This window comes from Pteropus medius, unplaced genomic scaffold (assembly GCF_902729225.1).
Source record: "Pteropus medius unplaced genomic scaffold, Ma_sr-lr_union100, whole genome shotgun sequence".
In the NCBI taxonomy this organism is placed as follows: Eukaryota; Metazoa; Chordata; class Mammalia; order Chiroptera; family Pteropodidae; genus Pteropus; species Pteropus medius.
In genome coordinates, this window is record NW_024347791.1 from 6,023,617 (window position 1) to 6,036,115 (window position 12,499).

Below are 12,499 nucleotides of genomic sequence, written 5' to 3' on the forward strand. Positions count from 1 at the left end.
ACCAAAGACATAAAATGTACAAATTCATTTATAGAAATTCTAGAACAGGCACAATTAATTTATGGTGAAAAAAGACCAGAATCATGGTTGTCTCTGAGGATATGAGAGTCAGGAATCATCGGGAAAAGTTATGAGGGAATTTTCTAGGGTAATAGTAATGTTTTATATCTTAATAGCACATTGGATTACACGTTTATCAAAACTCACTGAATGTACACTTAAAATCTATGCATTTCATTGTATGTAAATTTTATCTCAAAAGGAAAATTCTTAAAAGAATCACAAATATTAAACTCTAGTGAATAGCATGCATTCAAAGATTTATGGGAGATTTTATTGATGTCTGCAACTTACTGTAAAATGAATAAAAAATGGATTCGAGAATAGACAAATAGATAAATGGTAAAACAACTATAGTAAACTGTCAATTAAAGAATCTAGTGATATGTGTTCACTGTAAAATTATGTCACCTTTTCAGTACGTTTGAAATTTTTCATAATAAAATATTAAGGAAAAAAATAAAAGATCAATATGCACCTAACCGAGAGAGAGAAAAAAGACCTCAAGTCTATTTGATTCAAAACTCAATCTTTCAACTAATTTCATGTTATCTCCTCCTTATAAATTAAGCTAAACTAAACTATTCTTCTTCTCTCATCAATCCCCCATTTTTTCACCTCTTTGCTCTTGTTCATGCTAGTACCTGTAAAACTCATTCCCACTAATTTTTCATGAGTAAACTCTACAAACTTATTAGCAGAAAATCCATTCTCTTCCTTTCAGCAATTTCCTGCATTACATTGTCCAAGTACCCCAGGGACTTTTAGAGTACAGACGGGTGTCAATATGGTTTCCCATCCAGGTGGACTAAGCACCGATCAGTCCTCTTGCTATTGTGTTGCCCTTGAAGCCTGGGCCAGATGCCCAACATCTGGCAGCTATGGCGGCTCATTGTAGTCACAGTGGTTCTTTGGAACAAGATCCTGGTCACTCATGGTGAAGCTCTGAAATGCTTAGCTTTATAAGATGGGAGCTCAGAGTTTCAGCGCTACAGGAGTATTTGAAGTCTAAACACTCTCAGAAGCACCGAGTCGGGATGGCTTATGATATTTGCCTTCAATGATTCCAAAAGCAATATTATGACACCTCTCGCACTGAAAAATAATTTTTAAAGCACAAATTTTAGTTTCTAATGGAATATTCCAATATTCATATGTATGAGTATTTTCATATGTCTTTGACATTATGGTCATTAATAAAATACAAATTAATTTAAAGACGTTGCTAATTCATAGTGACCTTTGTCATTTCTTATTTCTCAATAAACGGGATCAAGTGTCAAGCAACTCTCATGCGTGAGTATGGCGGTGAAAGCGAGAAGAACAATGCAAGTTTTAGGCTGTTAAGATAGAGTGTTTATACTTAAAATGTTTGTGCCATTCATCTAATATAAGTCCTTTTATTTCATCTCATATCTCTATCTCCTTATTACTTTTTGGGCTTCTCCCATGTGCCAGGCATGTACTTAGAAGCTCTACCTACAGTGACAAGAAAGATAGACACTTTCCTTGACTTCGAGAAGCCTGAGGCCAGATAGAAAAGCCATGAATTAGCCACCGTGAGACGATTGGTAAGCACTACTTCAGGGAAATACAGAATATTAAGGGAACCTAACTGACCAGAGGAGGACCCAGCAAGACTTTGCAGAGAGAGCTCTGTTTAAGTTCAGACTTGAAGGATATACAGGAATTAGCCAAGCAAAGAGGAAAGGAAGGTGTACTCTGGAGTAGACTGAGGGAAGGTCTTGGGTCATGGCTAGAGGCTGGGGTGTTGGAGAGGTAGACAATGGCCCAATAATGAGGGGCATTTGGAACCATATTAAGTTTGAGAAAACTAAGCCCAAGGCATATGGAGGAACTTGCTTAAGGGTACCGAGCAAATGAGGCACAGAGCCAGACTAGACTTCTTCCTCTCTGGGTTCTAAACTTAAACTTGTCCACTGACTTCCCTAAGATCGGACTAAGGACAGCCATTTCTGCAGAATGAGGATGGCACGTAGGGGGCCTGAGCCCAAGCCTAGATCACAGACTACATACAAACAGTAGGCAAGAATGTTTTGGTCCTTATCACCCACCTGGGACTGTCAGAGCTAATTAATCATAGTGACAGCTCCCTGGATGCAGTCAGAAGAATTATTTTTTTCTTGAATGCTGCTAGTTTAACCTGCCCGAGGCAAGACTTCACTTTATGACACCAGGACGAAACCTTGTTGAAAATGATGAATGCCTTTTGGAAAAGAATAACATTTTGATAAAGGCCCTTGCAATCAGCCTCCAGGTTGGAATAGAGTGGTTTTCCTTGCATGTTTTCACAGTCATATTACAAGAAAGCCAGCTTTATCTCTGGGCTCCAAATCAACTAACCTAGAGAGGCCTATTACAGATTAAAAATCAAATAAATAACTTGTCGTTGTATCCGGCTTTTCATGAGTAATTATGGCTGGAGCTGCCACTTAGATTCCAACTTTCTTCCAAAGCCCTGTGTGCATCTCATTATCCAGCTTCTGACTCCCCAACTGCTCTGAAGGTTATGGTTTGGGTTTAAGCTACAAAAAAGGGCCCTTCCATTGCCCAGAAAACAGATGTTATAAGAGATTCAGAGCCTTTTTTGCTGCACATTGCTATTTATACCCCTGGTTTTTTTCTCCTTCATATAATTCTTCATTTTCTTGTTTTCTTGCTTCAGCATAACGAGGAAGAAGAACAGAGAGCTGGAAGGAGAGAAGGAAGAAAAAGAAAGAAGAGTCATTTCTGAAAAGTATTTGAAAGCCTACTAATGAGAAGAACCATTTCCCTTTTTGTTATATGGGTGGCAGTGCCCCCACCCCAGATTCTTGATCTTCCAGAGACCCCCCAGTAGCCTGGTATGGGAAGAAGATGGGGCAGAAAGAAGCCAGCTGGGCAGGTCTCGTGAAAACCAACGTTGGCAAAAGGAGATCCTTGTCTCCAGCCCAAACTCCTGGGCTCCTAACTGACTTGCTAACTCTACTGGCCAGCACTGGAAATGCAGATTACAAAGTGGGAAAACAAAAATTGGCCTCAGAGTCTGGGATATGGGGTAGAGTTCTGCAAATCAGCCAGGAAAGAAAGGTCAAGATGGCGAGTGGAAACTAAGAAAGGACTTAGAAGCAAGTATTGTTAGCTTGTTTGTCTACATGGCAGAATCAGCAGAACATATATATGCTCACAAGCACATGTGTGCGTGCGTGCTTGTGGGTATACACATAGTGCCTAAAATGCAACAATTAGCTAATAGATACCATGATTAACTAAGGATTTGACTGAGGCTGCCTTTACCTGTATCTCCCTCCTTTGCCACTTCTGTTTACAATTTACTTATATCATAAAATATCACTTCTAGTTACTATTAGCACACTTAGATGCATTTTTTAAAAAAAGCTTTGAAAGCAAAAGGGAAACAAGGCCTTATAAAGGAATATCTTTTTTATCCCAATAATTCTACTTCATACTAAGAATCCATACTAAGGATATAACTGAGCATATTTAAAGATTATCTACGAGTATTGCTATGGATTGAAAGTTTGTATCTTCCTGAAATTCATATGTAGAAACCTAATCCTCAATGCATGGTATTAAGAGGCAGGGCCTTTGGGAGGTAATTAGGTCATAAAGGTGGGACCTTCATAATGGTGTTAGTGCCCTTATAATAGAGGCCTGAGAGAGCTTCCTTGCCCCTTCCGCCATGTGAGGACTCAAGAAGTTAGCGCTCTGCATCCCAGAAGAGAGCTCTCATCAGAACCCAAACATGCTGGCACTTTGATCTTGAACTTCTGGCCTCCAGAACTGTAAGAAGTAAATTTCTATTGTTTATAAGTCATCCAGTCTATGGTGTTCTGTTATAGCCACTCAAATGGACTAAGGCAAGTATTAACTGCAAAGCAATTTATAATAGAAATATTCAACAATACAGAGTTAGCTAAATCATAATATCATAAAAATCAAATCCTGAGCTATTAAAACTTACATTATTGGAGAAAGTTAATTCATTGAAGCAGATAATTTGGCACTAACAATGTACGAAATACGATAAAGTGGAAAAAAGACAGCAGTTTATAAAACTGTAGTTGTAATATGCTTATTTTTTCTTAAAAGTTTATAAATATGTATATAAAATATCGGAACGATAGACAGCAACATGTTAGCCAGTGTTATAGTGGTGGGGTTACTGATCGTTTTAATATCTTATTTTTATTTATAATGAACATATATACTACTCAATCATAAAAAAGTAATATAATGTTTTTGAATTCAAGCCAATTGTTTTGTTTACCCGTACAGAATAGATCTCATATGAAAATCTATGAAGATTTTGATATTTAATGTCAAAGTGTCCTTCGGATCAGACAGACTGTCCCAGCTATACTCTTACCAGCCATGTGTGACAGGGGCCAGTTCTCTATAACTTTAAACCTTAGATATCGCTGTTGTTTTGTTTTTTTAAATCTGTTCCAATTTGATGGGAAGAAAATGGATAGTCACTCCAGTCTTTTTAATCTGTCCTTCTGTGCGTTTCTAGTGAGGTCGAATGCGTTTTCCCATGACCACCAGCCATGTGTGGTTCTTTCGCAAGTGACAGGTCTGCTCTTTAAGATTACAGAAACTTGTCCCTAATTCAAGCATGCTTAGATTCTGAACAACCATGATGCTACTCCTCAGCTTCACCTAGGCCTTAGATCAATGGTTCTCCACCTTGGTTTCATATTATAATGATCCACAGCTTTAAAACTACTGACGCCTAGGTCTTACCTCTAGAGTTTCTGATTTAATAGGTCTAGGGGCAGCCTAGCCAGCATGATGTTTTAAAGCTCTCCAGGTTATTCTAATGTGCCGTGAGGCTGAGAACCATGGCTTCAGAGAGAGGCCCTACTAATGGCATACCAATGAGCATCCAGAGATACAGGAAAATTGCCTTCCATTAGCATCTGCACTTACCGTGAAGAGCAGGAAGATGAGATGCATATGAAAGACGGATGAGAAGGGAAACAAATAGATTCATCTCTAGTGTCATCTCATTCACAATAGCGCATGTTTATTGAACATTTACAATAGGTCAGGCTCTCTTTTTAGCCTTTTACACATATTCCTTCCAATAACCCGAAAAGGCAAGTACCCTCCTTATCCTCATTTTATAGGTGAGGAAACCAAGGCACAGAGAAATTAAGTCATTTGCTAATGATCACACAGCTAGTAAGTAGTAGAGGCAGGATTTGAACACAAGAAGGCTAGCTCTGGAGTCTGTCATAATACCACATGCCAGTGGCTATAAAGGCAGTCGGAATACCCTAGTAAACAAAACAGGTAACAGGCCCTACTCTCACATAGTTTAAATTTCACTAGAAGATTAAGAGATAAATGGATATACACGCAAGATCTGAAGGAAGAGCAAAAGATGCTATCAAAGAATGTAACCACATACCCACATTTGCAGCAGCATTCACAACAGCCAAAAGACAGAAACACCCCAAGTGTCCATCCATAAATGAATAGATAAAGAGAAGCATTATGTATATACAATGGAATATTACTCAGTCCTGCAGAGGAAGGAAATTTCAACACAAGCTACAACAGGGAGTAACCTTGAGGACATTATGCTAACTGAAATAAGCCAGTCACAAAAGGACAAATACTGTCTGATTCAACTTATATGAGGGATAGAAGAGTCAAATTCTTAGAAAGTACAATGGTGGTTTTCAGGGTCGGGGAGAGAGGGAATGGAGAATTATTGTTTAATGAGCACAGAGTTTCCACTTTGGCAGAAGAAAAAAAACTTCTGGAGATCTACAGTGATGATGGTTACACCAGAATGTGAATGTACTTTATGTCATTGAGCTGTACACTTAAAAAGTGTTCAAGTGGTAAATTTTATGTTATGTATCTTTTAGCACAATTTCTTTAAAATTAAAATATACTATTTTTAAAGAATATAACCAGAGGCCCCAAGTTAGATTGGGGAAGGTGTCAAGGAAAAGAAATAGAGGGTGTCTATTTTGGGAGGTGACATTTAAACTGAGACCTGGGGATCAGAAGGATCAGCTAAGTGAAGAGTAGAGAGGGGCTATTCTGAACAGCAGGAACAGCGTATGCAAGGGTCCTGGGGTAGTAAGAACAGTGGGCGGAACCCAGTGAGTGAGGGCTGCATGGTGCAGGGTGAGGCCACGCAGCACTTCACAGACCTCAACAGGGCGCTTGGAAGTTATTCTTAATGCTTTGGGAGGCCACAGGTGGATATTGAACAGGCCGATGACAAGATCTGAGACTTGCTTTACGTTTTTTAAATCTCCATCCATCTGCCCTAAGAGAGAGGCTCGGAGGAGAGCAAATTAGAAGGCAATCACCACAGTGTAAGTGTAGGCAATGTCGCACTTGAGCCGAGGAAACTAAGGTTCAGAGAAGTTAAGTAACTTGCTCAGGGTCACACAGTACATGGCTTTCAGAACTTAGAACCAGGGTCTCCGACTTCAACACCTGAGTTCTTTATACTTTGTAGATTCGAAAAGAGATTAGAAAACATGGGAAAGAAGATGCATCATACTTCTCTTGAGAGAGAGAAGTACCCTTCTGCTGCTCCTACACTGATGTTTCACATTTATGGATGTGAAACCAAACAATTTGACTTTTAAAAAGGGATGGAGAAGGGAGAACAACACACAGAGAGATGGAAAGGCAAAAAAAAAAAAATGAGAACGGAAGAACAAGAGGAAAGCGTACACCCAGGAATCCTGAAACACTTCTGTTGTCTAGGTACTTTCTGAGCCAGAAAGCCACAGCTTTTTCAGCTCACTCATGTTGTGATCAACCATTTAAGACCTTCGGGCCAGAAGGCCAGAGGCCTCTCAAGTAGCACTTTGAGGCTATGCCTCTGGGGAGCAAACTTACTGGTAGGAGTTCGAGGCCCACTGGCAGCTTCTCTGTGGACAATAGCAGGCACCAGGGCAAGCTTCTAGAACTCAGCAGCTCTCGGGCTGTGGGAACCTCATTCATTGCTTGGAAACCATGAATGGGAATAACAAAAAGGATGAATGACCATATCTTTCCAAAAGAAAGGAAAATTCCTGGCAGTTCTGAGCCTCCTCTCCAAAGATTAGGTCATGTTCACAGATTAGCTGGTACCAACCAACACAGAGCAAAACCTCAATTTGCTGCACCCCGCCAGCCAGTCAGAAACCCTCCATTACTAAGCTTGTGTGCAATCTTCTACATGCAGGAGGAAAGGCAAATTCTTTTTTAAAAATATTAGTTTGTGTTAGAGATTGATCTAAAACAACTTCCAGGGGCTTAAAGGCTCTGTTTAGCTAAAGAGAGAACATAGAATCAGCTGAAAGAGAATGCAGAAATTTTTCTTGTGCAATGTCCCTTGTCGTAGAGGCAAGGAAGCGCAGTATTGAGAAAGAAAGTACTTATCCAAGTCACATGATCTCTTCCTGGCCGAACCACCCAGCGCTCCTTCTAAGACACTTTCTATGGCACTCCATTCCACATCTGCATAGTCCTGTGAAACAGCAAAACCATCGACTCATACCCATAGAACTCCACACTGCATAAAACGTTATCTCCTCTGATTTTCTCAGCTCTCCTGAGAAGTAGCAATATGTCCTCAGTTGTCTTGGTAAATGTTCAATATGCAGAGCCTAACATGCAGCAGGCCCCCATGAATGGAGGTTGAGTTAATAAAAATAGCTGCCCCTCATCCATTGCTGACTCTGTGCTAAGCACTGGGAACTGAGGGCTTGACCTGTGTTATTTTCTCTTAATTCTTCACTCTAAACCTTTGATATGAGCCCTATTGTTATCCTTCTTTTCCGAAATGAAGAAACTGAGGCTTGGAGGCATTTGGTGTCATAGCTCTGCTCGCTGGTACCAAGCCAAGATTTAAACCCACAAAGTTGGACTCAGAATCTACTTTCTTGATACATACAACTCGTTCTCGCTCTTACTCTCTCATTCTTGCTTATTTGGCCACATGAACAAATATCCATTTGATAAAAGAGAACCAGAGACCTAAAGGCATTTGCCTGCCCAAGGTCACACAGCAAGTAGGTATGAAAAGTAAGGCCCTTGACCAGTCTAGCTCTAAGCCTAATGTCCCTCCCTCTGTCCCTAAAAACCTGAAAAACCTTGGCTTCTCAATGAAGAAATCATTTAAATGCAGCTATACCATGCAGCTATAAGAATATAGAATACTCTATTTCTGGAAGGGAGGTGGTTAGTGCAATGCCAAGAGCCCGGCTTTTGAAGGAAGATGGCCTGAGAAATCCTGGGTACCTCGGAATAGGCTGGTTTGAGTTGGGGTTTTTTAACTTTCCTGGGTTTCAGTTATTTCATCAATAAAATGGGAACAGTATTACCCGTCTCAAAGAAATTCGACCCGCTGGCTGTGATTTATGTGTAGGTAGTATTACACACGCGTGCACATACACACACACACACATGCACACACACTATATCTGAGACTCAGTACAGCCTGGTGTTGATCAGTACAAACACAGCGCTACCACTTCCCAGCTGGATGACCGACTTCTTTCTACCCTGGGTTTTCTTATCTATAAATAGAGATAACAACACAACCTACCTCCTGGCGCTGTCGTGAAAACTAAATGAGCTGTTTATAAGAAGCATTTAGAGCAGTGACTGACACACGCTACATACGTGTTAGCTGTCGGTCATGTGCCACCACGTAGATGGAAGCTTTAGTTTATAAAGATCTAAAGTTTTCTATTTTTCGTTTTATGTGTACCTAAGGAAGGAAAGAAAAGCTTGTTGGAGGTGAGGAGGGGGAGCGAAACAGAGAGGCGTGTGGAAAAGCTAAAAGGCTTCCTTCACATTCCAGGTCCATTCGCCTGATTTGGGGAATGGACAGAGGGAGAAGCTAATGGACACTTAGTGAGATGCTGGACGCAAGCAGAGTTGCTTTGGGGGCCCAGTAGCAAAGTGGGGAGTAGAGCTGGAAAGGAGGTTCTTCTTGGCTCTGCAAAAAACAAAACGGAACAAAACAAAATGAAAAAAAAAAGAACCTCTCTTTGGAAGCAGCCAGAAATAGACCTGACACAACCGGTAATGGCAAAAGCGGTAGAAGAGGAGGAATTTTCTAGTAGCCGAAGAGACATAGGCCAACGGCGAGGGGAGGTGAAGCAGAAGAAAGATTCCAGGGGGAAGCCAGGGCTTTGGGCTCCATCCTGCAGCTAGGCGGGGGAGGAATGTTGAGATGGTAGACTTTGGGACTAGGGTAGTGGATGTTGACATAATGCATTGATTATCAGTGGGCCTGTCACAGCGTAGCTGCCCCATAAATAATAGGAATGCTGGGAAATTTTTCCACAAGGAGGACCGAAGGTATTTCTGATTAACCCTGAATTGTGAAAAAAAAAAAAATTGATCAGGATCATGTCCTCTGGGTAATTGAGGCTGTGCTCTAAAGACCAGAGAGAGATTTTCATTCATTCATGGGGAGACCAAGGAAGATACATTTTTCTGTAGCCGGAGTTAATGCACTGAACATTTTCAAGCATGAGAAAAGTTTGAATTCAGCAAGGGCATTTTGACAGCACTGAAATTTATGTCTGACTGGGAGGAGATAGTACCCCACATTTTTAAACAGTTTCGGTCAGAGGAGAAAAATGTAAAATTGGTCCCTAGCTAATGAGGCCTGATCTTCCTTTTATGGAGCTCTAGTATGCAATTAAGGTTAGCTTCATGTAAACTGCCAGCACACTCGGACTTTTAACAGCCTTATGTGTGTCAGGAAGGAAAATAAATAGTCCCCTGTTTGTGCTTTATGTGGGGAAATTATTGAGATAAACAGCTTGGGCCTGACAGGTGTGACTTCTTGCAGCTTAATGTGATGGATTTGCTAATGGCAGCTGAGCTGATAGCACCAAACTGTGGATGGACGAGAAACATAGTAAAGATTTTGACAGTTATATAAGTGCCAGAGCCAGGCAGGGTCTGACTTTTGACTGTGAGGCATTCAGACTTCCAGTGTTTGGGAGTGTAGAGGGGACTTCAATGCAGAGGTGGGGGAGACTTGTTCTGCAGAGCTGGGGGAATCCTGGAACTCCAGAGGAACTTAGGGATGGTGACAGCGAGGCTTAGAAAGGTCTAGTGACGACTGTGCCCAGCTATTCAGAATCAAACCCCTGAACTGCTTCTAAGAACCCAGCAGAGTCATGGAATGATGGATTCAGACTGGAAGCCCTGGATGTGCTCCAGGTGTTGCCACTGTCTCTTCGCCTCTGGTCACCCCCTTCTGTCACCTCCGCTGTGATCTATATTCTTCACCGCCACTAGAGTTTCCTATAGTGCGGATCTGAGCACGTTTCATACCTTTTCTCTGTTTAAAACTCTTCAGTGCCTCCCCTCTCTGCTCTTAGGATAAATTCTCGACGTAGCTTTAAAAGGGCCTTCGCAAGCTGGGCCTATGCTAACTTCTCCAGCTTCATAATCCTCAATTCCCACCCACCCAGACTCTGTGCTCCAACCATTCTTAATAATCTGCTCTTTCCCTAAATGGACTGCCAGGTAAATTACATGATGCCAGGCTAAATGTAAATTTCCGTGAGACAGTGAATAATTTTTAGTACAAGATGTCCCATGGAATCTTTTAGATATACTTATCCTAAAATATTATCTGTAGTTTATCTGAAATTCAATTTTGACTGAAGGGCCTATATTTTTATTTGCTGAATCTGACATAATTATGGCAACCCTACTCCAACTGGAGCCTGCTTTTCCTCACTTCTGGGCTTTCCTAAAGTGTGCCATCTTTCAGCTAGACCACCAAACCCTTTCTTTGTCATTGCTTGGCTAACTCATCAAGCGAGGAACATCAAAACTTTATGTTCCCCTCCCATAGTGTAAAGTTACTGCTGGACTGTGGCTATCAAGTCAGCAACTATAATTCCAAGCCCCCTGCATCCGGGTGGGGCCATGTGACTAGATCTCCCCAGAGGAATGTGAGAGTAAGCATGCATGCCCCTTCTGAGCCCAAGTGGTTTTCTCATTTGCCAACTGGAAGTAAAAGACTCTAAGATCCTAGGGGATGATGGAACTGGAGGATGGAGGGAGTCTGGGTGCCTGAATCACTGGAAGGCCACCCACAGACTCATCACATTGGCAGCTATACGAATGAGAAGTCAACTTCTATTCATGTTGTCGCTGAAATGTAGGGGTTGGTTTGTTACAGCAGCTAGCATTATCTTAGCTAATATACTCATTCTTTGTGTCTTAAGTGTTGATATCTTTTCTTCATAGAGGGTCCCTCAGACTAAGTTAGTGTCTCCTCTTATGTGCTCCCATAACACACCTATTCTTACTTCTTTAGTAACACCTACCATGCTGTATTGTAATAGACTCTTTACCTATATTATTTTTTACTGGGTAAATTGTTTCTTGGAGGTAGAGTCTATGATGTCTTGGCTGCAGTTACATTTGCGAAGCACAGCATTGTCAAATGAATGACTGCATAGAGTCTCTTCGATTCCGTTGGTCTGTTCTTTTATTTTTAAAATTGAGGTGGCAGACAAGTGATTGCTGTGATCCCCCTAAATCTAAAATTCAGGAGTTATGAACATAACTGAAGTGGAAACCTGCTGTTTTTTACTTCTTAGAACCACTTTTTCCACTAGGGAATGGCTCTCCTTCCATTCTACGTGGTTCTGATGGGCGCAGAATCATTGTGATTCACGGCACATAACCCCGACCTTTCTCCACCACAGAAATGGGAAGGTGGCCCAGGCTGGACTCTAGTGTCCCCATAACAGTGATTGGTCAGGGACAAGAATCAGACCCAGTTCAGATTTTTAACACAGAAGCTATTTTTTTTCCACTGGGGTCTCTGTGCTAGAAGGATGTACATGGAGACCTCTTAGTGGAAATCTGCTCTGTTATTAGAGAGAGTGTCTACAAAATGAAACCAGCATGCAGCAAATCAGAGACAAGAAATGAAAAGAGAAACAGATCCCCAATAATATTTTCTAAGTTCCTGGATCTAATTGAGCCTGCAGGCAGCTACTTCTGAACTTCCTACTTATGTGAGCCAGTAAATGCTCAGAGTCAGTCACTCACATCCAAAAAGAAGTTCTAACTAATGTAAAAATAGTCATTTTTGTGAGTTTAAAATAAAATATACCCAGAACCATACGTTGCTTTGCATGGACAGGTGTGACTTCTTGCAGCTTAATATGATGGATCTGCTAATGGCGGCTGAATTGATTTTACTGAATTGATGAGGATGGGATAACAATAGATAAAATGAGTGTCTTAATATTTAACACAAAACATAAGGCATGTGCCTGCACTGTTGTCTATAAAAGTGAATTAACTTAGAAACACTTTTTCAAAAAATTCAGTTTTATTCTGTAAGAGCAACGCTGAAGAACAGTTAAATAATTAAATTGTAAGGATTTGGAGAGCCCTTGCCAGT

The 12,499-nt window shown here is 41.0% G+C and overlaps 1 long non-coding RNA gene across 1 annotated transcript in view; it reads right to left on the reverse strand.

Annotated features, from left to right (window-relative positions):
• The window catches only part of LOC120614923 (uncharacterized), a 44,583-nt gene extending 37,018 nt beyond the window's left edge, over positions 1 to 7,565 (reverse strand). Inside the window, exon 1 of the long non-coding RNA XR_005656140.1 lies at positions 6,958 to 7,565. This is a non-coding gene — a long non-coding RNA (uncharacterized LOC120614923). The remainder of the gene's footprint in view (positions 1 to 6,957) is intronic.
• Positions 7,566 to 12,499: the final 4,934 nt, after the last annotated feature.